This window comes from Bactrocera tryoni, chromosome 2 (assembly GCF_016617805.1).
Source record: "Bactrocera tryoni isolate S06 chromosome 2, CSIRO_BtryS06_freeze2, whole genome shotgun sequence".
In the NCBI taxonomy this organism is placed as follows: Eukaryota; Metazoa; Arthropoda; class Insecta; order Diptera; family Tephritidae; genus Bactrocera; species Bactrocera tryoni.
Genome location: NC_052500.1, coordinates 28,827,961 through 28,853,714, shown reverse-complemented (window position 1 = coordinate 28,853,714; position 25,754 = coordinate 28,827,961). Strand labels below are relative to the sequence as shown.

The following is a 25,754-nucleotide window of genomic DNA, read 5'->3' as shown; positions in this document are numbered from 1 at the left end:
GAATATGTCAAGAGTTCTAAAGGACAGTTAGGTTAGGTTAGGTTATACTAGGCGGCTGTAACACCATAACTATACCAACTGGTCCTTAGTAAAACCAGATGCAGTATCAGTTTAATTCGAGTTGCAGGACGTCGACGCTTTTTAGGGCGGCTTGCTATCTAATTTTCATATTTCATTTAGTACCTTGAACTGCCAATTTCCCAGCTATCTAAGACATGCTCCAACCAAGCCAAGGCAGAAGCACAGAGGGAGTTCCAATGTCTTTTTCATGCCTACTTCCCTTCACTTTCTGAATGTATCATCGTTACGTACGCGAATCTGGCTCGTATGTGATGCCAGTAGGATGTGGATAGTTGTCTTATTTGACTTATTTGAAGATCTATAGAGTCGAAACTGAACTATAATATCAAAAGACTTAAAAACAAACCTTAAAGACTTGTTTAGCACTTTAACTCTCTTTTCAGCACATATCATATTTACCTGTCGATTTGCTTTCAACATTAAAGAAACGATACTATATTCCTTCAACTAATTACTACTTTCGATTAATATTAAGATACAGCCTTACTTTTGTAGATCTGGTTATTTAACAAAATGTTTGTCAAAAAATGTGTTTAGCCTTTTCTGGAAGTTTTAATGTGATTGATTTTATACTCTTTTATTCTATATAACCGACCGGTTAAATTGCTTGACAATTGAGTCATGGCAATTACGATTAATGAATGATTCCAAAATCTTTAAAAAACATGAACTTCGTCTTTTAACAACAATGTATATGGATGACTAAATCTAAAAATGTAACCGAACAACGAAAACACTTCACGAATTCTTTCTAACCATGTCGTTAGATACAAGTATAAACAACTTTCAAGTCTATGAAGCCTATATATGAAAAAAATCTATATATGAAAAAAAAAATATTTTATGAATGTTCTTAATGTGGATCGGTCAACAACAATTGTTGTGACTTACGTGAGTACCTGCCGACGACGGCCTTACCTCACGGTGCTTTCTAGAAGCACATGGATCAATACACTGCGTTGATCAGCGCCCGAAATTATAAATGCATTTTGCCCGTATATTTTGGCTCCAAATGGTTCAGGTGGATAGGGACATCTTAGCCGCTTTGGTCGGGTACGAGGCCGATCTAAAACCTCTGCCGTACTTTGGGCCCAGCACCCGGCCCAATTCCACCCTGCCTGCCTTTAGGTTTTAACCATAGCCACCACGAATCCCCACAAAGGGCCAAACCCAATGAGCCGATTGGTTAAACTCCAAAGGCTAACTGCTCCCCGTGGTCCCAGGTTAAAGTCTCTAGTAGGACCTTAAAGCTTTTGCTACTACCAGTTGAGCCCACAGAACTCAATGACTGGCGACATTTGTCTAACGAAACAAATGTCTTTATACCAGGAATAAATATAAAGCCTATAATAATAATTTCAAGCTGAGTATAATTGCACTATTTCTGACATAGACTATGCAGACATTTCAAGGCATGTCCAGAAAGAAAGACATAGTGCATATGGATTTTTAGTCGCCTCTTACGACAGGCATGCCTTACCACGGGTAAATTCTAACCCCGACCCGCAGGGGGATGTAGATCGGCCAGTCTGAATGCTTTTTGATATAGTGATCCCATCTGTGGTTTTCATTGAGGCAATACATTTTTCGGAGTCGTTCTTTTTGACAGGTCTTCCCTGATTTATATTCAGTTTGGCATACGATTTTATAATAAACAGACTTACTCCGAAACAACTTTGTAAATCTTGCAAATTTATTACAAAAGTAATATTTCTCTTCAAATCGAGCTATCATGAATTGGTTTCACACCAAGTTCACTCTTGTGGATAATTCGCATCTGTTCTTACTAAGAGACACCATTCAAAGTGGACCGACCCGAATACGTCCATCTGCCATACGCGCAACAATTTTTGCTGTCCGCATCCACTTTTTGAAAGATTTTGCGGAAGGATCTTGGTTTGCATGCTTACAAAATCCAACTCTTGCAAGAATTGATGTCGAATGTCGAAAATTGGCGCATTTGGAGTGAAGATAATCTACTAGCCATTGTGGAGACGCCATTACATCCTCATAAAATCGCTGTATGGTGTGCTCTATAGCCAAAGAGAATAATTTTTCCAAATTTTTTCAAATATGAAGTCGATCATAATGTTGAAGTCAATTGGGAACGCAATTGAGCCACGATAATGACTTCTTTGACCTGAATTGTAGAATGTTGTTGCGAATGACATTTAGTTCCAGTAAGACGGCTCTAAATGCTATACATTCAACAATACAATCAATTTATTGAAGGAAACTTTTGATGAGCGCATTATTTCGCGTTGTAGGCTTCTGACGTTGTCCCTAAGATTGAGGGACTGTACTCCGCTGGATTATCTTTTGGTGGGTTATATTAGGTCGTTTATCTAAGCATATAAAGAGAGCGGTTCCAAATGCTGCGAAAAGTAGGTTATAAAAGGGCCTATCAGCTTGAATTTAATTGAATCAGCCAAGGCCTTCACTTGCCTGGAATTATTTTTAAAACATAAGCATATTAAACTCTTATCTGTATAATAAAGCTATATTCTTGTTCATAACTTTAGGTTATATGCGGTTTATTTCTTCTTGAAAACCACATGTCTAAAAACCACACTTTATCGGGTGTCCGACGTTTCCTTGAAACTGTTACAAATTTCGGGGCAAACTTAGACTATATTATTCAGAGTAAAAATATGTAGGTATTATGTCATCGAAGCTAAAATAGGCATAAACATGCGATTCGACAGCCATATGAGAAATTTCCCACAAAAGCAACAAATTACCTCGAAATAATTTCCAATGCATTTCTAAACGATTTTCTTCACAATTATCTTAATGAAACACTCGCTTGCGCAATCACGTAGAACAACTGGAAAACAAATATGTAAATACACTTGTTCACACGTACATACATGTGCATGTGTGTGTGCTTGTTTTACATGCCCACTGAATCACTTTTGATGCCGTGCTAATTTTCCAATGCACTTAATAAACAAGTTGCGCCACCAAATGGAGTAAATGAGCGGGTGAACGGTGCGCTGACTGTGTGGCCGAGCGTTTTACGCGTGCGAGTGTGTGTGCAAAGCGTTAGTGCAAATGAATTCATTTTTATTGTACAATATTTGGCTGCCAATAGACGCACCTCCCTCACCACACTCAATTGCCACACTTTTGTTTTTGTTGTTTTGGTTGCGTAAACGCAGACATACCTCAATGCGTGCCACATGCGGCTAGGCCGAGCAATGAAACGAGCATTCCACTTTTAACGGATGCTGGCGGTTGACGTCGGCGGTTGGCGGTAGGCGTTGGGCGGCTGTGACTGCGACAGACAGACACTACACAAACAAACACACGCCAATTTTAGCATTTGCCGCTATTTGTAAACAAAGAATTGGGTAAGACGGCAAACAGCGCCGATGAAGACGCCGCAGAAGTAACAAAAATGCTATAAAAGCAAATAGCAGCAAACGCATAAACATTTGCATGCGAAGCTAACAAAGTTGAACAAAAACAAGGATTGAAAAAAAAACAATTACAAAAAAAAAATATGAAAATAAGAATAAAAAAATAAAAAAGCAAAAAAAAATTACAAAAAAAAAAACAAAAATAATTGTGTTGTTGGAAAAACTGAAAACTTTGGATCGCAGCATTTCCAGCGAATTTTCGGAGGCTGTTCGTGCATTGCTTTAGGTCTTAACGGAACAGTACGAATCGATTGTGCGAGGCGGCGAGAAGTGAGCGAGAATTTACACACGTGTACGAAAATAGCTCAACAGCAAAACTTGTGGGCGCTTTTTAATTAGCCGTGAGTTGCAGCTAATTCGGAACTTTCCAAAGTTTCACTGGAAACTAAAAACATAGAAATAAGCCATTATTTTAAGGCAAATAATGCAACTATTAAAAAACGGAGTGGCCGTCCTTTTGAAAAAATATTTAAGGGGTGTCAAAATTTGCTGAAATTAAATCTTTCGCTTTTTGTTACTTTTTATTCTTTAGAAATTATTGTATCCGAATTTTGGAAATTACGCAATTTTTATTGCCAACGTTCCATATAAGAGTGTTTGTTTATTAAATCGTGTTTATATACTTTTCGTGATAATAACATTAATCCAGTGCCGATGAAAATAATGAAAAACAAGAAAAAACGTTAACTTCGGCTGCATCGAAGCTAATATACCCTTCACAGGATTTCTTTTAGTAACATGTGTTCAGTTTGTATGGCAGCTATATGCTATAGCAATCCGATCTGAACAATTATTTCGGAGATTATATTATTACCTTAAGCAGTAATCCTTGTAAAATTTCGTGAAGATATCACGCCAAATGCGAAAGTTTTCCATACAAGAACTAGATTCCGATCGTTCGGTTTGTATGACAGCTATATGCTATAATGAGCCGATCTGAACAATTTCTTCGGATATTACATTGTTGCCTTAGAAAATAATCTATACCAAATTTCGTGAAGATACCACGTCAAATGCGAAAGTTTTCCATACAAGAACTTGATTCCGATCGTTCGGTTTGTATGACAGCTATATGCTATAATGAGCCGATCTGAACAATTTCTTCGGAAATTACATTGCTGCCTTAGGAAATAATCTATACCAAATTTCATAAAGATACATTGTCAAATGAGGAAGTTTTCCCTACAAGAACTTGATTCCGATCATTCAGTTTGTATGGCAGCTACATGCTATAGTTAACCGATCTGAACAATTTTTTCGGCGATTATATTGCTGCCTTAGAAAATAACCTGTGCCAACTTTTGTGAAGATACATTGTCAAATGCGAAAGTTTTCCATACAAGAACTTGATTCCGATCGTTCGGTTTGTATGGAAGCTATATGTTATAGTGGTCCGATATCGGCAGTTCCGACAAATGAACAGCTTCTTGAAGAGCAAATGACGTTTGCAAAATTTCAAATCGATACCTTAAAAACTGAGGGACTAGTTCGTATATATACAGACAGACGGGCGGACGGACAGACAGACGGACATGGCTAAATCGACTCAGCTCAACATACTGATCATTTATAAATATATTTTATAGGGTCTCCGACGCTTCCTTCTGGGTGTTACAAACTTCGTGACAAACTTAATAAACCCTGTTCAGGGTATAACAAGTAAGGAAGGGCTAAGTTCGGGTTCAACCGAACATTTTCCACTCTGCAACTTGCAAGAATCAAAGCCTGGGAAATACTTTGAGGTGTATAGAATAAAATCAGTCGTATGTTCGAAAATCAGAATATTAGTCATGTAGGGGCTGGGCCGAGTTTTCGCTCAAATTTATCTATTTCAGGCCTAAAGATACACTGTTATCAATAAAACACGCTTTCTTATTTTCATTCGGATAACTAACATATTGGCCGATATATGCAGTACAAAGTCATCCGGAAGTTCGAAAATCTTTATAATACGTATAGAGGGGCTAAAGGTTCCGATTCAACCCATTTCGAACATAACGATATAAGATTATAAGAGAAGGATTATCATTTAATTTCTGTTACATATATCACACATTGACTGCCCTTTTCGGGCGGGGCCACGACAACTTAAATAAAGAATCCGCATATGCCCCTTGCTATTGTGAATCACTGGCGATTTTTGGGCGTGGCAGTGGTCCGATGGTCCCGCCCATCTACGAACTCGAACTTTTTTTTGTATTAAGGAATCCACATCCCAAGTTTCAACAAAATATCTAAATTTTTACACAAGTTACCGCTTGCACGGACGGACGGACGGACAGACAGACAGACACACAACTTTTTTCATCATCCTGATCATTATATACTTATATATAGCCCTACTCGCTTAGTTTTAGGTGATACGTACAACCATTAAGTGAAAAAAACTATAATAATCTGTAGAACTGGTTGCAAGAGTATAAAAATTTAAAAAATCGTAGTAGCTTGGTACACATTGAAAACGAATAATAAAACAACAACAAAAATAAGTAATTTACATGTAATGTAAATTCGGGAAGAAGAAGAAAAGGGGCGTGGCTGAATTTTTAAGACTTAAGAATGGTTTACATATCTCGGTTTCCGACAAAACTACGAATTCTATTGAAAAAAGTTTTATGCCAAAGTTTTAGGTAGTAAAAGGATCTACCACTTTTGTATACACATTGTGACATACCCATGTCTCAGCGGCAGTGATAATGCTTTTCATTACTGTGAGATCGGAATTCGCACGATCAAGCATGCCCCATGAAACTTGTTTAAGGTTATCTCTTTGAAAAAAAGTTCACCTTTATCGGGACGAGTCGAGCAAGAAGGCGTTTCATACCCAAAATATCCACCAAAAACATTCGAACGGACTCGCAAGAGGTGTCCAGCTCGCTTGCCATCTCTCTAATGCTTTCCTGACGATTTTCACTTTTTTATCAGTTGATGAGGTCGAAGGTCGTCCAGAACGAGACATGTCTTGAACGATCTCTCGACCGTCTTTGAGAGTTTTGTTTCATAAAATAAGAATACCCGTAAGTCTAGGCTAGTTGCCACACATAAGTGGGGTGTTAAATAAAACAACTCTTTTCAAGATATGAAGCCCAGCTAAAACGTTATTCAGACTATGTATATAGTTTACCTATAAATTTAGCTTGTTAGACTAAATCAGACACCGCTATAAATTAGTTTTCAAACCGGAGTAAAGTGTAGTTTCCAGTTCATAACAAAAATTTAGATGCCTTAAAAAGTATCAAAGCCTTCAGCTTTATTTAACGAACACGCTTCTCCGTAAGTAAACACACGAACTGGCAAGATAAGCACAACTGCTGCTGAGTTTACGCCTCTATTCAGTGAAATAGCAGATATCTACATACAGACACATACATACCATATGTACATATTTGTATGCCTGTCTTACATAAGAATAAATGCGGTGCCAGAAGCTTGCATGACACCACCCGCACATGCCAACAATTTCACTCATACGAGCACGCAGCGGCTGCTTTATTGTTTTATTTGAGTAGCCATTTTTTCGAATTGGAGCCAACTTCATCCCGGGACCCATAAATCGGCGAAAGTGGCAAAGCAATTGCCAGGCGACGTAAACGTTTGCCTTTATTTTACCATATGGATATACATATGTATGCAAATATAGACTTATGTGTATGTATGGCGGCACATTCCGGCATTAAGTTGCTCCACAGATGTGCATGAGTCAACTCACTGAATTGCGCACAGTCGTCGGTACAGCTGAACCCACTCACAGCCAACCACGCACACCGGAGTGACTAATAGCGTTGTAAGTCTCGGGCGGCGGCAACAGCAGGCAGTCGTGGTGAGTAGAGCTGCAGCTGGGCATGCAAATTCTGCAGGAGCCGGAAATCGGGTCAAGGCTGCTGTCCCGCCAACCACTCACACACAAACGCAACTGGAAGCACTCATACACACACACACATTTACTTTGGCGAATTTCGAAAGTGCTTCCGCCCACCTAACGGCGTTGATTGATTGCAAATCGATGGGCTGCGCATTGGCCCAGCCAAGCCCGGACGATTGCATCACATGTGGCTGTACGTGTCTGTGTGTGTGCGTATGCATAGCTGCAACGAGCCGCAAATATTTGCGTCCAACTTGGCACTGGCACTGACTGAACGTTGCATGGGCGCTCGGACATCTTAGCTCCATTTGTTTTATCAAGCTTTGCTGACGCACGCGTATACTCACAGTTGCAGTGCTGCCAACTGCGGCAAAAACAGCTGCACCACCGCCACATCGCTGCAGTCTGACGTTTGCATTGCGTTCATCCCGAAATAAACAGCGTTGCGTAACTTCTGTGTTTGTTAATTTGCGCTACTTTGATGGCAAGCACCAGGCACGCACACATGCATACATTTTACTTGAGTATGGCAGTGGGTGGCCGCTGCTGAACTGTAGTGCAGTTTGTTGTTGTTAATGTCATATAGGTAAAATCGTTAGCTTGGGTTGCATGGAAACAAGAATACCCTTCACAAATAAAGAAGTTTTCTTTACAAGAACTCAACTTTATTCGACCAGTTTGTATGGCAGCTATATTATATAGTAGCCCGATCTGAACAATTTTTTAGGAGATTATAAAATTGCTTTGCGTAATAATCTGTGTCAAATTTCGTGAAGATATCTTATAAAATAAACAAGTTTTCCATATAAGGGCTTGAGTTGGATCAGTCACTTTGTATGGCAGATATATGCTATAGTGACCCGATCTAAATATTTTCTTCAGAGCTTGTACCGCTGATTTTGGCAATACTCTATGTGAAGTATCAAGAAAATACCTTGTCACATAAAAAAGTTTTCCATACAAGAACATATTTTTGATCGATCAGTTTGTATGGAAGCTATATGCTATAAATGTCCGAACTGAAAAATTTTTAGGGAAATTATAAAATTGCTTCAGATAATAATCTGAGCCAAATTTCGTGAAGATAACTTGTAAACTTACCAATTTTTCATTTAATGGCTTGACTTGGATCGGTCAGTTTGTATGGCAGCTGTATGCTAGAGTTACCCAATCTAAAGAATTTATTGAGAGCTTTTGGCCTTGCATTGAACAATGTTTTGTGCCCAAATTTTGTGAAGATACCTCGTCAAATGAAAAAGTTCTCCATACAAAGATTTGATTTTGATCGTTTAATTTGCATGGCAGCTATATGCTATAGATGTCCGATCTGAACAATTTCTCGGGAAATTTGAAAGTAGCTTTGGCTAATAATGTATGCGAAATTTCGTGAAGTTAGCTTGCAAACTTAACAACTTTTCCATACAAGGCGTTGAGTTAGATGGGTCAGTTTGTATGACAACTGTATGTAATAGCTGTCCGATATCGACGGTTCTATCAAATGAGCTACCTCTTTGTAAGCAAATAACAAAATAACGCTAAAATTAAAAAAATCTTATTATTTTCTGATTCTTAGTTAGTCTTCACATGCTCAGGGTACATTGTATGCATGTGCATTTTTTCTAATCTTCCTTGCGCCAACTGTACTTAGCGAAGCACAGCAACATTCGCATTAAAAGCCAAGCAATTAAATATCCAAAAACAAAGTGTAAATGCGCGACAATAAAATTTTGGCGCACCTAAACACACGCTAATGACTGACAACCTAATAGCTTGAGCTCAGCAGGAAGCACAGGTCTGCTAAGCGCCCAAGCGGCGATAGACGTTTATTAACAAGCTCACTAGTTTTTAATATGTGGCTGCAACAAGTCATCTTCCAAAAACGCATGCAAGCAAGTGGCGCTAACAGCTTCTCTATGAGTGCACAACTGCTTACATGTGTGTGTGTGTGTATGTACCAGGTATTGCTTATATAATACCCGTTAATTAGCTATGCACACATGCCTCACGGTATATGAAAGTAAATTATTTAGTCAAGAAAATGGCGTGTCATCATAAATATTTGCACATGTATGTGTGTGTACGTGGGTAATTATCACGTCCGGAAGTATGAAATGAGGAACCGGTAGTGAGTAATTGAAAAATGTATTTTTAATTAGTGAAGGGCGCAGCGTTGCTACCGTTGTATTAATTTTAAATTTCTGCAAGAGGGCGCTCTTATGTTTGCTGCGCTGCCAAGTGAGTCCCATTCGACCAATATCTAGAAAACTTCTGAATGTGAGCTCTCAAGGACAATTGCCTTGATGCGATGAGCATCGAATATAAGCCTTTTGGTCTGTTCACCTTCTACACTACTTCAAAAGTAATTTTGTGGTACGACTTGTATTGATGGCGATCCGAAACCAAATGTGATCTTTGAAAGAGCTAAACTACATAGGTTAATGCGGACTGCTTCGCTTGTGTTCGTTTCCGTAACTATTTTCCTATGTATGTATGGATATCCAAGTGATTTTGATTGAATTTCTCCCTGAAAGTAACATGATTGCTTCTTCGTTTAACCTTAAGCAGTGGATCTTTGTAAGCAGCCTACGTTAGTTGATAAGGCGCATCCTCAGAGACGCCTTACATTACGCAAAGCTAAGGAAAATTTACGAAATAGATTTTGGCTTACGGTCTTACAAAATCCAACTCGTGCAAGAATTGAAGCCCAACGACTATTAAGTGCGACGCATGTTCGGTGATTGCACCCAAAACGAGATGGCCACCGATTCCGATTTCCACAAGAAAATTTTGCTCAGCGATGAAGCTCACTTCAGTTGAGTCTTCTTCTCTTCTTTATTGGTGTTGATAACCGAGTTTACAACAGCGTGCCAGTCGTTCCTCTTTTTCGTTAATTGGCGGTAATTGGAGATTTTCTCTACCTGGTATTTCCATCCAAGTGGTGGTATTCCTCTTCCTCTCCTGACGTTGTTGTTGGTGTTAAAAGTGGTATCGAACGGCTCGGAGAGGTCCTTCCCGATCCTGACGGAGCTTCTGGTGTTACTCAACGTCAGTTTACACAACCGTATTAGTTTTGCGGGGATACCAAATTCAGACATCGCGGCAGAAAGGCAGCTCCTCTTCGTGCTGTCGAAAGCAGCTTTGAAATCGACGAAGAGGTGGTGTGTGGCGATTCTCCTTTCACGGGTCTTTTCCAAGATTTGGCGCATGGTGAATATCTGGTCGGTTGTTGATTTTCCAGGTCTAAAGCCAAACTGAGAAAGTCTAATCAGTTTGTTGGCGGTGAGCTTTAATCTTTCACACTGTACGCTCGATAAAACCTTATATGCGATGTTCAGGAGGCGCATTCCACGGTAGTTTACGCAGACTGTGAGGTCCCCCTTTTTGTGGATTGGTAAGAAAACACTTAAATTCCAATCGTCGGGCATGCTTTCGTCCGACCTTATACTAAAAAGAAGCCGATGCATGCTCCTTATCAGTCCTTTGCCATCGTATTTGAATAGCTCGGCCGGCAGTCCTTCGGTCTCCGGTAGTTTGTTGTTCTTCAAACGGGTAATTGCTATTCGAACTCCTTCATGGTCGGGCAATGGAACGTTCGCTCCATCGTCATCGATTGGGGAATCAAGTACGCCTTCTCCTGGCTTTATACTTTCACTGCCATTCAGCAGGCTACACAAGTGTTCCCTCCATAATTTTAATATGCTCTGAGCATCGGTTACTAGATCACCTCTGGAGGTTCTAAAAGAGTATGCTTCGGTCGGCCTGTTAGTCGTCGCATCTTTTCGCAAAATTTTCGAGCATTGCCCCTGTCAGCCAGCTTGCCAAGCTCTTCGTACTCACGTATTTCGGCCTCTCTCTTTTTTGTCTGCAAATGCGTCTCGCTTCCCTCTTCAACTCTCGGTATCTATCCTATACCGCACGTGTTTTGGTGGGTGATTGTAACGTTGCGAGGTAGACAGTCTGCCTTCTTTCCGCTGCGACACGACAGTTCTCATCGTACCAGCTTTTCTTTTACATTTTCCGAAAACCAATGGTTTTGGTAGCAGCTGTATGTAAGGAGCTTGAAATGCCGTCTCGCAGTTCCCTTATACAGAGTTGTAGACGAGTGCTCTCAGAGAGCAGGAGTGCAAGTCGAGTCGAAAATCGTTCGTCATTGCAGCTTCTCGACGTCGAACCTTCCTTGTGTTTGTTGACATGCAATTTTTTGCTGCACAGAGGCGGGTACGAATCTTGGCTGCAACAAGAAAGAGTTCCGAGTTGATGTTAGTTTTATAATATAATATAGAGTATATAAATATTTTGAAAAAAAAATTTTCTTGATTTTTATTGGCCACTTTCTATAGGAGCTATATTCTTAAGTGTTTCCAACCAAAAATATATTCGGGATTTGTATCACTGGCTTCAGCAATAATCCGTACCAAATTTCTCGAAGATATATTTTCAAGTAAAAAGTTTTCCATACAAGAACTCGGTTGGCATCTTTTGGTTTGAATAGCAAGTATATACTAAAGCAATTCGCGTTCTGAACAATTCGTTCAGAGAACATAGTGTGGCCTTCAACAATAGTTAAAAGTATAATTAAGGATGGTCTTACTATTGACCTGTTGTTATGGCTGTTATCGTAAACACTAAACACAATCTCAGCAAAAGTTTTATGGCCGTTTCGGCACTTTTTAACGGCCAATTTGACGCGTCGTGTGTTTTGCTCGTCACGCCAAGCGCTGTCTGTCCGCGCTATTTTTGTTTTTCTAAACTGTTTGTGTCATCAAGCTTTATTACTTTTCACATAAAAAGTAACAGTGAAAAACTAATCAAGTGAAAATGATTTGTCGAATTTAAAGCGGCATTCGGTTACTTTTCACTCGCTGAAATGTCGGCGCTTGTGTGTGCGCGAAGATTAATAGCTGCGGCTATTAGTTCGATAATGGGGAAACTGATAAAAGCTTTAACATTGAAAATGTGATAAAAAACAATAAAATTACATGCAGCAAAGCCAGGCCATGCACGCGTCCCCACACAGCCATATGTTGCAGACACCACTACTGGGCGTTGACGCACAGCGAATAACGAAAAAAATGTCACTGCGCAGATAGTAGTCAGATAAGGCGACGCACTGACAGCCAGCGAGTCGGTGTTAACAGCCAGCAGAGCATACATACATATGTCTCATTGCCAAGCAGTGGCGCGAACCGAAAGCGCGCGCTGGTCGAGCAAGATGTGCTCCAAAGTGTGCAGAAAATCAATTGCAACATTGCGCCGCGTTTCTGTTTCTGTTCCTGTTTCTGTTTTCCTGTTGAAAAACCAGGGAAATCTATTTATTGACGTTTACGTGACGTCACAATGGAAATGCGGTAGCGGCGCGTATGACAGCAGAAATGTTACGAGAACGTATCATGAAAAATCAATCAAAATAGAGAAGCATGCGAAGCGGTCGAGCATTAGGCGTGGAGAAAACAAAAATGCGTTGCAGCAAACAACGACGAAGCGTTCAAATAACAGAAGGACTACTGTTGCCACATCGACAGCTGCAACAGCTACGAAAGTCAACTAGAGGAGCATTTACAGAGGCTCACAGCAGTTGGCAGCAAGCAGCTGGCACGCCATTCCCTAAAGCATTCTAAGCGTTGTGTTGGCCATGGCGTATGAGTGCTGATTCAACTGGCTTTGTCCCTACGAAAAGACTTAACTGGGTTGTTTTATCTGGGTGCGTGTGTGTGTTAGTGTGTGCGCGCACATATTTGCGCCATTCATCCCCGATTGTGGAATGCCAGCAATTAGGGGTGAAGAATTTGTAGACACCGTCAGCGCGAAGCATTCATTTTATCGCATTCCAAAGTTGGTGCGACTTTTAATATGTATACTTATATACATATAATATACCAACATGTTTACATAATGCGTACATACATACATATGTTGTAAACAACATTCTTGTCTCATGCCAGCGACTTGGCGCAGACGGCGCCATTTTTCTCCAACCACCTTTGTGCGTGTCTTCGTGTGCTTTGTGGCGCCATTTGTATTGCGTTTGTCCAGACACGCGCTAGGGTTGTCCTGTGTGTCAAAAATTAACATTCATTTTAACAAAGTTAGAGGTTAGGCCTAGAGATAAGCAATTCTTAATAATTTAGACATTTTATTTGTATATCCTTCTCGGAATATACTAATTTCAATTTTTTTTTTATTTCAGAGTTTCGTTAACATTATATAGAACATTATAAGGTATGTAATTGCTGCTTATTTTGGACGTTAGTGCATAGTTAAGTTTCTTAATACGTTTAATAAGAGCTTGCGTTGCCGATCACGCACACTAGACCTGTGCTAATCCTTAGAAAATGTTAAAAAGTGAAAAAAATTCATAAAAGCACTAAATATTTAGATATTTGAATTTTTCATATAAAATTTGAGGTTATGTGAAAAAAGTGTCAATACAAAAGTTGCGGATTTTTTCTTTGCCTACAACTTTCCCAAATAATTTTTTTCTATAGGACTTGTAATTTTGCCGGAAATCGATATAAACCGTTTTAAATTCAACCCCGTCCAATGTCATTCATTTTCTCGATCGCTGTTTGCACGTAAATTATCTTATCCTTTAGTTTTTGTTATTTTATATTTTGTTTCCAACGGGTTTCATCTTGCAATGCTTTGGTTTTTTACTCTAAAAATTATCTACCCTGGACTACATTCAAGGATTGAATTTAAAAAAAATGCTCAAAAATAATATATAAAAGGGTCTGTTCTTTTCGGCTATCTCTGTAGTGATATTTTGTATGTTGTAGAAAAAAAGATATGTAAGGTTGAGATTAGGCTTTGACCTTCGGTATTTCTAACGCAAAAGTAAGATTTTACAATCCAGTGGGCATTCTGATAAACTGAGCTCTCTTCTTAGCGACAACAAAGTTATAGAGTGAAATTTAAGATAGGAGATCATATTGATACCACATTAATATTTCAGCGTATTTCATAGCTTCTTGCTTATACCAACAAACTTGTATGATTTATGCCACTTGTTTGTTCTATTCGCTCGCCAAGGCTGGGAGATTCGAAATCAGTAAACAATACGTTGCAGGAACAGACAAATAATAAAGGATAATCAATAGATTTTTGGTGACAAAGTCAGTAAATATCATTGTAGTTCTCGGTCATCCAAGTAAATGAGAATAAAAGAGCGGGTGTCTTATCGGGAACAGGTTTCCCTCAGCTGCCTCAGATAAGACTTTCAATTGTTCTAGTGTAATGAACAGATCTTGCATTCAATAGGTTGTGTGGATGGTAAACAGTTCAAATTATTTCTACTTTTCATACCGGTCACTCACTCATTCCTTCTCACCTTTAGAAATTGCAAAGATGGAATCGGCGTATGCTGATGGCTTGGTCAGTTGAAATTGATTATCTGCCATGGCTCTAAATGTTTTAATTAAAAAGAAATTCAGGGGAAAAAATCGTATGACTTTCATCAAACGAGTTGTCGAATGGTACTTTTCACATTGATTACTGTAACTTACTTGTTCCTACGATCTCCTTTTTAAGCCAACTCACTTTTTATAATTTTACTTTTATTCTGAGTTCCGGTTCTGACCTTCAAAAAGTCCTATCAACATTCAAAAACCAAGATTGACCTACTTGGACGTGATTTTTCTCGGCTTCGGCATACTTTTGCCACGATATTCGGCCGATAGATCATCTGTTTTCAGTTTGTAAGCATACATCCAAGACTCATCGCCACTAATAATACGTTTTATAACATCCTCCAATATTCTAACGATGACAGTGAGGCCTCTGACTGTTAATCGTCGATTCTCAAGTGCTAGTTTCTTTATTTTATTGACGTATTGTTTATTATCAGTTGTTGTTGGCGGCCGTCTTGAATGTGATTCGTCGTCAACGCGTTCTCGACCCTCTTCGAATAATTTGTTCCTATCAAAAACATTTACTCGCGACGAACAATTATCACCGATGGACTTTTCCAACATTCTGAATTTTTCGGCACCAGAAATTTGATTCCGCACGCAAGCAACTGCTCATTCGGAACCGCCGATATCGGACCACTACATCATATTGCTGTCATACAAAGTTAACGATTCAGTACATGTTCTGGTATTGAAAAGTGCTTTCTTTGACGAAATGTCTTCACCAAATTCTATGCCGAATTACATAGTTCAAGACAACGGTATAATCTCCGAACAAAATTCAGATCTCATCAGATCGGATTTCTTTGGAATATAATTACCATATAAACAAAACCATTAAGATCAAGTTTTTGTATAGAAAATTATTTTATTTGATGAGGTATCTTTATCAAATTCGGCATGGCTTATTGTTATTATCGGAGCACTTGGCATATAGTGCATACAAACTGACCAATCAAAATTTAGTTCTTGTATGGAAACTTTTTCTACGACGGATATTACAGCTTCGGTGTAACCGAAGTTAACGTTTTTTATCGTTTCTTCGACATTCAACTACGAAATATCATCAGTAATTATTTAATAATGGTTTTCGATGGCAACCCTTATGTACTCTTTGACTGCTGACTAAACGTGTTCGACAGACTATGAATTTCCCCATAAATCATTTGCATTTCTATACCGTTTTAACGTTTTATGTAGACGCATAACTGCGTTCTTGTATACAACAATAAATATATCATTAAAAATATTTACTCCTTTATATGGATTTACCTATATATACATATAATTATATTCATATATGTTATATTCGAAAACATATAATTCGCATGAAATCACACTCACTCGGTGGTTGAAACCCCTTTCTTTGAATTTCGCTTAACTGTCATTGTTCGTACTTATCTACAAAATATCCACTCGGCAACTGTCGACAATTGCTGTTGTTACTGGCTGGCTGGTTTTTCAAAGCTTCAGTGTTTGTATGTAGCTCTCCTTGTTGCTGCTTGTGGTTGTGTTATGGGGAGCACGCGCATATCTTCCAGATAATTTTGTTCGCCTGTTCAATTGAGACGGAGTATTTGAGTTAGAGTTGTTTAAGCATTGAGTTTAGGCTCCAATGCAACGGTTAGGCCACCGCCAGTGTGGAGCGTTGGCACTCAAAGTGCATCTAGTTTGGGGAATCTGAAGCGATTGGAGAGGGAGCGTGTGAATATTTGCGCATAACAGTGTGTACTCGTGTAAAGTAACTGTCTGATCAGAAAAAAAGCATTATGTGTGTATGTGGGTGTGGGTGTATGGAGCGTATGGGGTGTGTGAGTGGAGTTTGTATGCGCACAAAGGGAACAATGTAAACATAAACAGGGGAAGAATTCATACTCGTTATAGGATGGAGTATATTTAGTGCGTGGAGTGGAATCAAAACTTGCGATAAAGAGAATTTTTTGTGCTCCTCCTCGGAATTCATGTTATGTTATATGTTCAATATAATTAAATTTAGATATTTTTAGTGTTAAAATTAAAAAAAAAAAATAACTTTTGTTTACATTGTTTCACAGTTTTATGAATTCTGATCTAGGGCTAAGCTATAGTCGCCATATCCGTCTGAGTACGCGAACTCTATTTTTTAAAATATCACTAAGAAAATTTGTACACGGCGTTTTCTTCTCAAGAAGCTGCTTTTTTGTCGGTACTGCCAATGGAACACTCTAACATATAGATGATATATAAACTGAACGATCGGAAACAAGTGATTGTATGGAAAACTTGTTCATTTGATAAGATATCTTCACGAACGATATGATATCTGATGATATTGTTGAGATCGGATCACAAAAATTCATAAAAAACGAAAATTTGTATATATTTGAATTATTCATATACATTTTGAGGTTATGTGAAAAAAGTGTTAATGTCTACAATGCTAATGCCATTGCCTACAACTTTCTTATATAACTTTTTTCTATAGGTCTGTTAGTTTTGGCGGAATTATAGGAAACTTTTTCATTTGTTGAGATATCTTCACGAAATTGAGCTTGAATTAGTTTCCAAATCAGCGATATAATAACCGAAGATATTGTTGAGATCGGATCACTATATAGTATAGATGGCATACAAACATAACGATCCAAATTAAGTTTTTCTTCGAAAACTTTTCGATTGGACGAGGTGTTTTTACAAATTTTGGCATAGATTATTTCCTAGAACAAAGCTAAAATACCTCGGAAATTTCCCCGGTCGGGCGCCTTTATCATATAGCTGTCATACAAAGTGAACGATCAAAATCAATTAAGGAAGCTTCTTGATTTGTGAAGTGCATTGAAGCTAAATGTTTTTACTTTAGTTATTTTTTGTGAGTTTTCAATGTCATTTCTAAATGAGAAGAGCAATATAAGCATATGAAAAAAAAATTCAAGTTTTTTTGTTGTTTTAATGCCAACTTATTTCGTTAAAATTGCCTTAAAACGCTTCCAGCAAACAGTCTCTCACGCTAAGTCTCCGCTAATTCCCATTTCCTGAAGCATGCTTCGTCTGCCTCCCGATTTGTGTATGCATTTTGCTCATCTCTCGCGTTTACCGCACATTTTTTGTTTTTGTACTGCTCTTTGTGCTGCTTTGTCACTCGTTTACAGCCAGCAAGCAACCTCCACTCGCCAGCAAAGCCGTTTGTGCTCACTTCCGGTTTTCCATGCTTTGTTCTAATATTTCATTTTTCACATTTGAGCGGCCATTTTCCTCATGGAGCAAAATTTTCCCAGGAAAGCAGAATTGCTCTGCAGGACTTATTATAATAGATATTTTCCATGCCACTTGAGTGTACTTCTAGTGCGCGCTCATATTATCGAGACGCGTTTTGCAACAACTAAAACCATTAACAATATTATACAGCAACAAATTTAAGCGGTTGTACAAAAACAATTATCGCAAATAATGTGGCAGGAGGGAGAGAGGCGGCAGGATGCAGCCAATATGTGCGCTGTGTGCGACGTTGTGCTGCTGTTGTTATTGTGAGCCTGTTTTTGCGAAGCTCACACGAGCTTATGTAGGTCAAGGTTTTTCATTGACAATTTTGGAGGTTGCTCAGATGTTACAACAAATACTACACACACATGCCAACGTGCAAATGTGTTGTATAAGTAGTGATATGTGGGATCTTGTTTCGCACAGTGGCTTTGTTGTTTATTTTGCTCCCTCTCTCTCTCTCTCTCTCTCTTGCATTTATAGCGGTAAAGGCTGTGCCACTGAAAGTTCTGCCTTCTTTGGTGACCCTGAATAAGCTTTCAAGTGATTAAAATCTTTGAAGGTAGAAAATGCTGAGGAAAGTAAAAATAATGAGTGCTGGAGATGATAATACTTGCGTTTAAAGGGTTGGTTGTTGTTTTCTTTCACTAGTATAGGAGGATCCATTTTGAGATTTCCTACTTTTTTAAAGAAAAAGCGCAGAAACTTCAAATTTAATGGCGAATTTTTATTATCGTTCGAAAGGGTATTTTTTGGAATTTACTTTTTGAAGATTATTATACCCTGAACAGGGTATATTAAGTTGGTCACGATGTTTGTAACACCCAGAAAGAAGCGTCGGAGACCCTATAAAGTATATATATAAATGATCAGTATGTTGAGCTGAGTCGATTTAACCATGTCCGTCTGTCTGTCAGTCTGTCCGTCCGTCCGTCCGTCCGTCCGTTATATATACGAACTAGTCCCTCAGTTTTTAAGATATCGTTTTGAAATTTTGCAAACGGCATTTGCTCTTCATGAAGCTGCTCATTTGTCGGAACGGCTGATATCGGACCACTATAACATATAGCTGCCATATAAACTGAACGATCGGAATAAAGTTCTTGTATGAAAAACTTTCACATTTGACATTTTTCTTGTTTTTTTTTTAATTTTAGCCGCGGTTTCGTCGCAGCTGATCCATGCGTTGAGGCCAATTTTCAAAGACTCTCTCGAGCATTTTGAAATCCGAAATTGTCTGCATAGACTTAACATATCCGCACAAGAAAAAGTCTAACGGTGTGATATCACACGATCTTGGTGGCCAAACGACCGGCCCAAAACGTGAAATTATCTGCTCACCTAAGTGTTCCCTCATTCGGTCGAATATTATCCAATAATGAATGCTGGGTCTCAAGGTGGGTACTGGTGTTGCGAATGCTACTGGTAGAATGCTCAGCAAACCGATTATGTTGGCAATAGGTTGAGTGAGGTGCGCGAAACACATTACTTATAGAACGTGAATTTTTGTAATAAAGTTGAACGATTTGTAAACGTAATGAAATGCCAAAGAATACTGAACAAATATAACATCAGAGCTTGACGTCACTCATGCTTCTACTTGGATCACCCGTTACATACATGTTTCAAGAATACACAGTGAAAAAATTAAATATTTTTTAAGTTATACCAGATCTCCGACGGCATTAATATAAAGACCTCCACGGCTGCAATGAACCGGCCTTCTCAATTAATGAAAGATAAAAAAATCTCATTCTTCTTCTTCTTAATTGGCATAGACACCGTTTACGCGATTATAGCCGAAATCTCATTACACTCCGTAAAAATCAAACCCTATGCTGTTTCGAGAAAAACGCGTTTAAAGATAAACTGATGGCGTTGATTGCACTGGACGGTTAACCTTCACATGTCTGTAACTCAGAAACTATTTCGGATATCTATTTGACATTTGAATATGTTATTTTTAACAGCATAAATTATCGAAGTATACCAAAATATTAAAATTTCACGCTAGATGTGCCACTTAAGGGCTTAGCAGTAGCCAGAGTCATAATAAAAAATTAAAAATTTAATTAATTAATTTTCGACACTTGACTGCAATTAAAACAAAAAAAATAAGTAATTTTAAAAATACTGTCTATTTGTGTTGATCTGTTAATCATCACTAATTCTTGGAAATTTATTTAAAATCCGTCGGACAAAAAACAGTTATATTTATGGATAATCTAGTGTCCGATCGAAGCTTTTTTTTGTTGAATTAACAAAATGGAGGCCTCAAGAATTTTTTTTCAACATTTTCGGGAGAAATCATTAGTTAATTTTTTGTCTAAAATCGAAATTAAGAAGAGAATTCTTCGATCAGGGCGCTATTATTTCATACAGAGAACACTTTGCTTATTATCGAATAACTCGAAAAGGTTTTATCGGATTTATTTCAAATTTTCAGAAAATCTTTCTAAGGTATTACACCTTAAAAAATTCAAAAACGAAAAAACTGATTTTATTTAAATTCCGATTACCTGTAACCATTTAAAGGCCTGTTGCGGAATCAAAATACTCTCTTTCTAAAAGAAACTCACCCCAAAAATTTATGATGAAAATATTCGATTTTAGAGAAATTTCTTGGTTGTAAGTCTCAGGCCCTGCATCAATGCAGGTACACAAAAGCTAGGGTAACAGTCGTTGTGTTTTTGCATGACTGTCTGCCGACGGCGCACATAGGTTTCTGCTAGTGCATACTGCGGCTAAAAATATAAGGAGTTATCTCAGGACAATGACATTTGATACATCATTGTTTTGGATTCCAATTAAGAAAAAAATTAAAAAATCAAAATCACGCCCCCCTTTTTACGCCCACCTCCCACATAAGGCGAAACTTAATTTTTGACCTACAGCACTGATTTTTGGTACATAGCATTTTTATGACATTATATATGTTGGTGTTAAATTTCAATAATATCCGCCTACTTTTACGCCCACCTCCCATACAAACTAAATTCTCTTTTATCAAGTCTCTTTTAGCAACTTTTTTACATCTTCGTGACATTCTAATTTTTTTAATTTTATTTTAGTAGTAGAAAAATGTTTATGTACGGACCCGAAGACATTAATAAGTGATGCATCACATCTTCGTTAGTGGATATGCGTCCAATTCTTCTGGAATGATACATCCTATAGTTGGTAACAAACTGTGAAATTTTCATTCAAATCAAACAACATGCCATTTTTGAATTTCAGCCACGGAAATACCAATGTGCGGCGGCCTTACCTCACAGTGCTTAAAAGCACATACATACATAGATCAAAACATTAAAAGCTCATTGATCAGCGTTCCAAACAACACAAGCTTTTTGCAAGTATTATTTCGTTCCTTTTTCTGCTTGGTCGGGTTCGAGTCCGACCTGAAACGTCTACATGCCGTGGGTCCGGCACCCGGCTGTAGTGCGACTCTACGCTGAACTGAATTTTGAATTCTACCTGTCTTTAGATTTAAACCACAGCCTCAACAAATCTCCCCAAAAGGCCAAACCTAATGCAGATTGCAGCGAACTCCCCGCTGTATCAGATTTAAGTCTTCGGTCAGACCTTGTGGATTTTGTTTGAAGGAATTCCATTCAAAGTTTATAATATCAGTGCAAGTTGAATATTATAGCAATATTTCTCACCATACCATGCTGAAATTGCGAGGCAAGCCAAATAATAGCAATTACCGCGGGCATATTCTACTCCCTGTTTGCTAGGGGGAAAAGTTAAGAAAACCAAAATAATGCTATGTATGCAGCTGAGATGAGCTAGAAAAGCAATAACAAGCTTAAATAATATAAAAAAATAGAAACAATCCTGATTCGCCGCAAGATTTTATGGTCCTCGATTTTATGGTCCTCGAGGCAATTTTAATGTTAACCTAGATTATTAAGAAATTTCCGTATATTTTCTTAGTATCTAAAATAAATAATACATATGTATATTGTAAAATAAGACTAAATTTGTGGAAAACATTTATTGATGGTATTGAAGAGCACTCTGAAACAATGGAAATACAATGAACAAAAAATCAAATAAAATTGAGTTGAAATAATAGAAATTTTGGCATACTTTCTAAGAACATATAAAAATATACCAGCATTCTTGGCAATTTTACTTGAAATGGTATTGAACATTTTAAAATAATAGAAAAATATACAGCTTGGTTGAGTTTAGTTGCGAGAGAACCCTATAAGAGGGAAGATCGTGCCACTCAAAGACAAACTATTTCTTATGTTTCAGTAACTTTGTTTCGAACAGAATTCTCTTTGGCCACCTCTGTGGTAAAAAAGCAAAGATCTCACAATCTAAATTTATTTATTTACTAAATTTGAGTAGCTCCTGTTATTTACGAAATATCTACAAAAAAATGCGAAATTCTTGGAAAAATCAGGTTTAGAGCCCCGTACTACCTCGCCGGTGTGAGTTACGACTTTGTTGCACGGAGCACTTTTGTAGAGTGAACAATTCTGAGAAATATGCGTCAAAAGTCAAAGCGATGCCATAAAATACCTCTGATCTGTAGGAGTTTAAAGATAAAAACTCACGATTGTAGTGCATTTTCCATGGAAAATGTTTAAAGGCCTTGGTCCAGTTCTTAATGTAAATATTAAGGGCTAAAATTTTTAGGGAATTCTTTTTTAGGGCATTTCCAAGGAAATTTCGTGACGGGACTGAAAAAAATTAATAGTTCAAAAAAAAACACCTTAATATATACTTGTATGTAAATAATCAACAAGAATGTGTAGTTCAGAAATGACCTTCTGTATATAAGCGAATAACCCATATTTTAAGATATAGAACTGAAATATTGTACACGTCATTATTTCTAAAAGAACTGCTCACATCTGATCACTATTGCATATAGCTGGCATACAAACTGGTCAATCAAAATACAGTCTTATTATGGAAAACTTTTTTATTTGCTGAGATATTTTCACGACATTTGGCGTGTGTTGTCGTCCAAAGCAACTGCATAAGTGCACAAAAAATTGTTCAGATCGGACTACTATAGAATATAGCTGTCATACAAACTGAACGATCGGAAAAAAGTTCTCGTATGGAAAACTTTTGCATTTGACAAGATATATTCACGAAATTTGGTACAGATTATTTTCTAAGGCAACAATGTAATATCCGAAGGAATTGTTCAGATCGGCTCATTATAGCATATAGCTGCCATACAAATCGAACGATCGGAATCAAGGGCTTGTATGGAAAACTTTCGCATTTGACATAGTATCTTCACGAAATTTGACATGGATTACTGATTAAGGTAATGATATAATCTCCGAAAAACTTGTTCAGATAGCATTAGTATGGCATATAGCTTCCATATAAATTGAACACATAGTTACTAAAAGAAATGCACCTGCGAAGGGTATATCAGCTTCGGTGTAGCTGAAGTTAACGTTTTTTCTTGTTTTAGTATGAATTATTAACCACAACATCGCTAAAACCTCGAATAAATCAAGCAGCACGTACTTCTAAAGCATACAGCTGACATACGAACCGTCCGAGACCGATCAAAGTCTCATATGAAAACTAAAGCTAAAGTTCTTTTTCGTTTTATATATCCGCAAAGGAAAAAGTCTACGGTGTGATATCCCACGATCTTGGTGGCCACACGACCGGCCCAATGCGTGAAACTTTCTACTCACCGAAGTGTTCACTCAATAAATCCATTGGTTGCTGCCATGTGTAAGAAGTGGCACCGCATTGTTGAAACCAAATGTCGCCGCGATCACGAGCTTCGATTTTCGGCATCAAATAGTCGGTAAATACATCTCCTCGTTTCCACAAAAAGCCGTATTATTCAATTTTTTTGGTAAATACTTAAACATAAATGGAGAATATTTACCTTCATTAGTAGTTCAAGCAGATAATTCGAGTCTAGTATTTACTTGTGCGCACTGGTAGCACTTTTAAGCTGCCAACCTATTTTTATTGTATACGAATTATGCCTGCTGACTAAGGGAAATGTATTTATAAACACTACTGCAGTTATTGACATGAATATGCCGAAAATACTCGTGCCACACTCAAATTACCCGCTGCTGCACCACTCTCCGAACGAGCACCTAACCGTTTCCACCGCCTTTGCCAACTCGCCCGGCTTTAAATGCACCATTACACTCTCACTTTTAATACCTTGGCAGGATTAACCGATTATGTGTAAAGGCTGAAAATGACTCCGAGCACTCGTGTACGGTGTTGTTGCATTTCGAAAATGCAGTGCCTAAAACTAGGCCAAACAATTCAAAGCATAGTTCCGATACACACACAGCCAAACGTACGCACGTGTGTGTGTGTCGCTGCATTTTCCCCCCAGTGCTGCACAACTGTTGCTAAATATAGTGCAAATTTATTATCAGTAACTGCACAGTGGGACAAGCTTGCGTGTGTCTCGTTAAGCTTAAAAATATTTATCGATTTTCGAAAATTCAAGGCGGCAACTTTGTTCGACAAGATATCGTTCGAAAAAAGGGTTGTTTTAGATTTGAGAAAGGGTCTAACTTTCGGCATTTATTTTATTCGTAAAGAAGGTATCGTATTTCTCCTCCTTAAACTTTATTAAATGTGCGGCTGCAAGGATTCCTATATTGGGATTTTATTGTAAAATGGCGGCTACTGTACCCACCTTCGAAATCATGTTCTCCAAAAAAGCTTCGATAGGCGGCGGTGCTTCTTGAAATCGTTCTACCTAAAACAATATCAACAAGTAAGGAAGGGCTAAGTTCGGGTGTCACCGAACATTTTATACTCTCGCATGATAAAGTGATAATCAAAATTTCGTTATCCGTCATTTACATATTTTTCAAATACCGTATTTGTGTAAAGTTTTATTCCGCTATCATCATTGGTTCCTAATGTATACATATATTATACAGAGAAGGCATCAGATGGAATTCAAAATAGCGTTATATTGGAAGAAGGCGTGGTTGTGAACCGATTTCACCCATATTTCGTACATGTCATCAGGGTGTTAAGAAAATATTATATACCGAATTTCGTTGAAATCGGTGGAGTAGTTCCTGAGATATGGTTTTTGGTCCATAAGTGGGCGACGCCACGCCCATTTTCAATTTTTAAAACAAGCCTGGGTGCCGCTTCCTTCTGCCATTTCTTCCGTAAAATTTAGTGTTTCTGACGTTTTTTGTTAGTCGGTTAACGCACTTTTAGTGATTTTCAACATAACCTTTGTATGGGAGGTGGGCGTGGTTGTTATCCGATTTCTTCTATTTGTGAACTGTATATGGAAATGCCTGAAGGAAACGACTCTATAGAGTTTGGTTGACATAGCTATAGTAGTTTCCGAGATATGTACAAAAATCTTAGTAGGGGGCGGGGCCACGCCCACTTTTCCAAAAAAATTGCGTCCAAATATGCCCCTCCCTAATGCGATCCTTTGTGCCAAATTTCACTTTAATATCTTCATTTATGGCTTAGTTATGACACTTTATAGGTTTTCGGTTCTCGCCATTTTGTGGGCGTGGCAGTGGGCCGATTTTGCCCATATTCGAACCTAATCTTCTTATGAAGTCAGGAAATACTTGTAAGAAGTTTCATGATGATATCTCAATTTTTACTCAAGTTACAGCTTGCACGGACGGACGGACGGACAGAAAGACATCCGGATTTCAACTCTACTCGTCACCCTGATCACTTTGGTATATATAACCCTATATCTGACTCTTTTAGTTTTAGGACTTACAAACAACC

The 25,754-nt window shown here is 38.1% G+C and overlaps 1 protein-coding gene across 1 annotated transcript in view; it reads left to right on the top strand.

Annotated features, from left to right (window-relative positions):
- LOC120767967 (protein FAM107B) overlaps positions 1 to 25,754 on the top strand; it is a 69,273-nt gene that overhangs the window by 27,617 nt on the left and 15,902 nt on the right. Inside the window, exon 2 of the transcript XR_005704727.1 lies at positions 13,553 to 13,584. The gene's annotated coding sequence lies outside the window, so the exon portion shown is untranslated. The remainder of the gene's footprint in view (positions 1 to 13,552; positions 13,585 to 25,754) is intronic.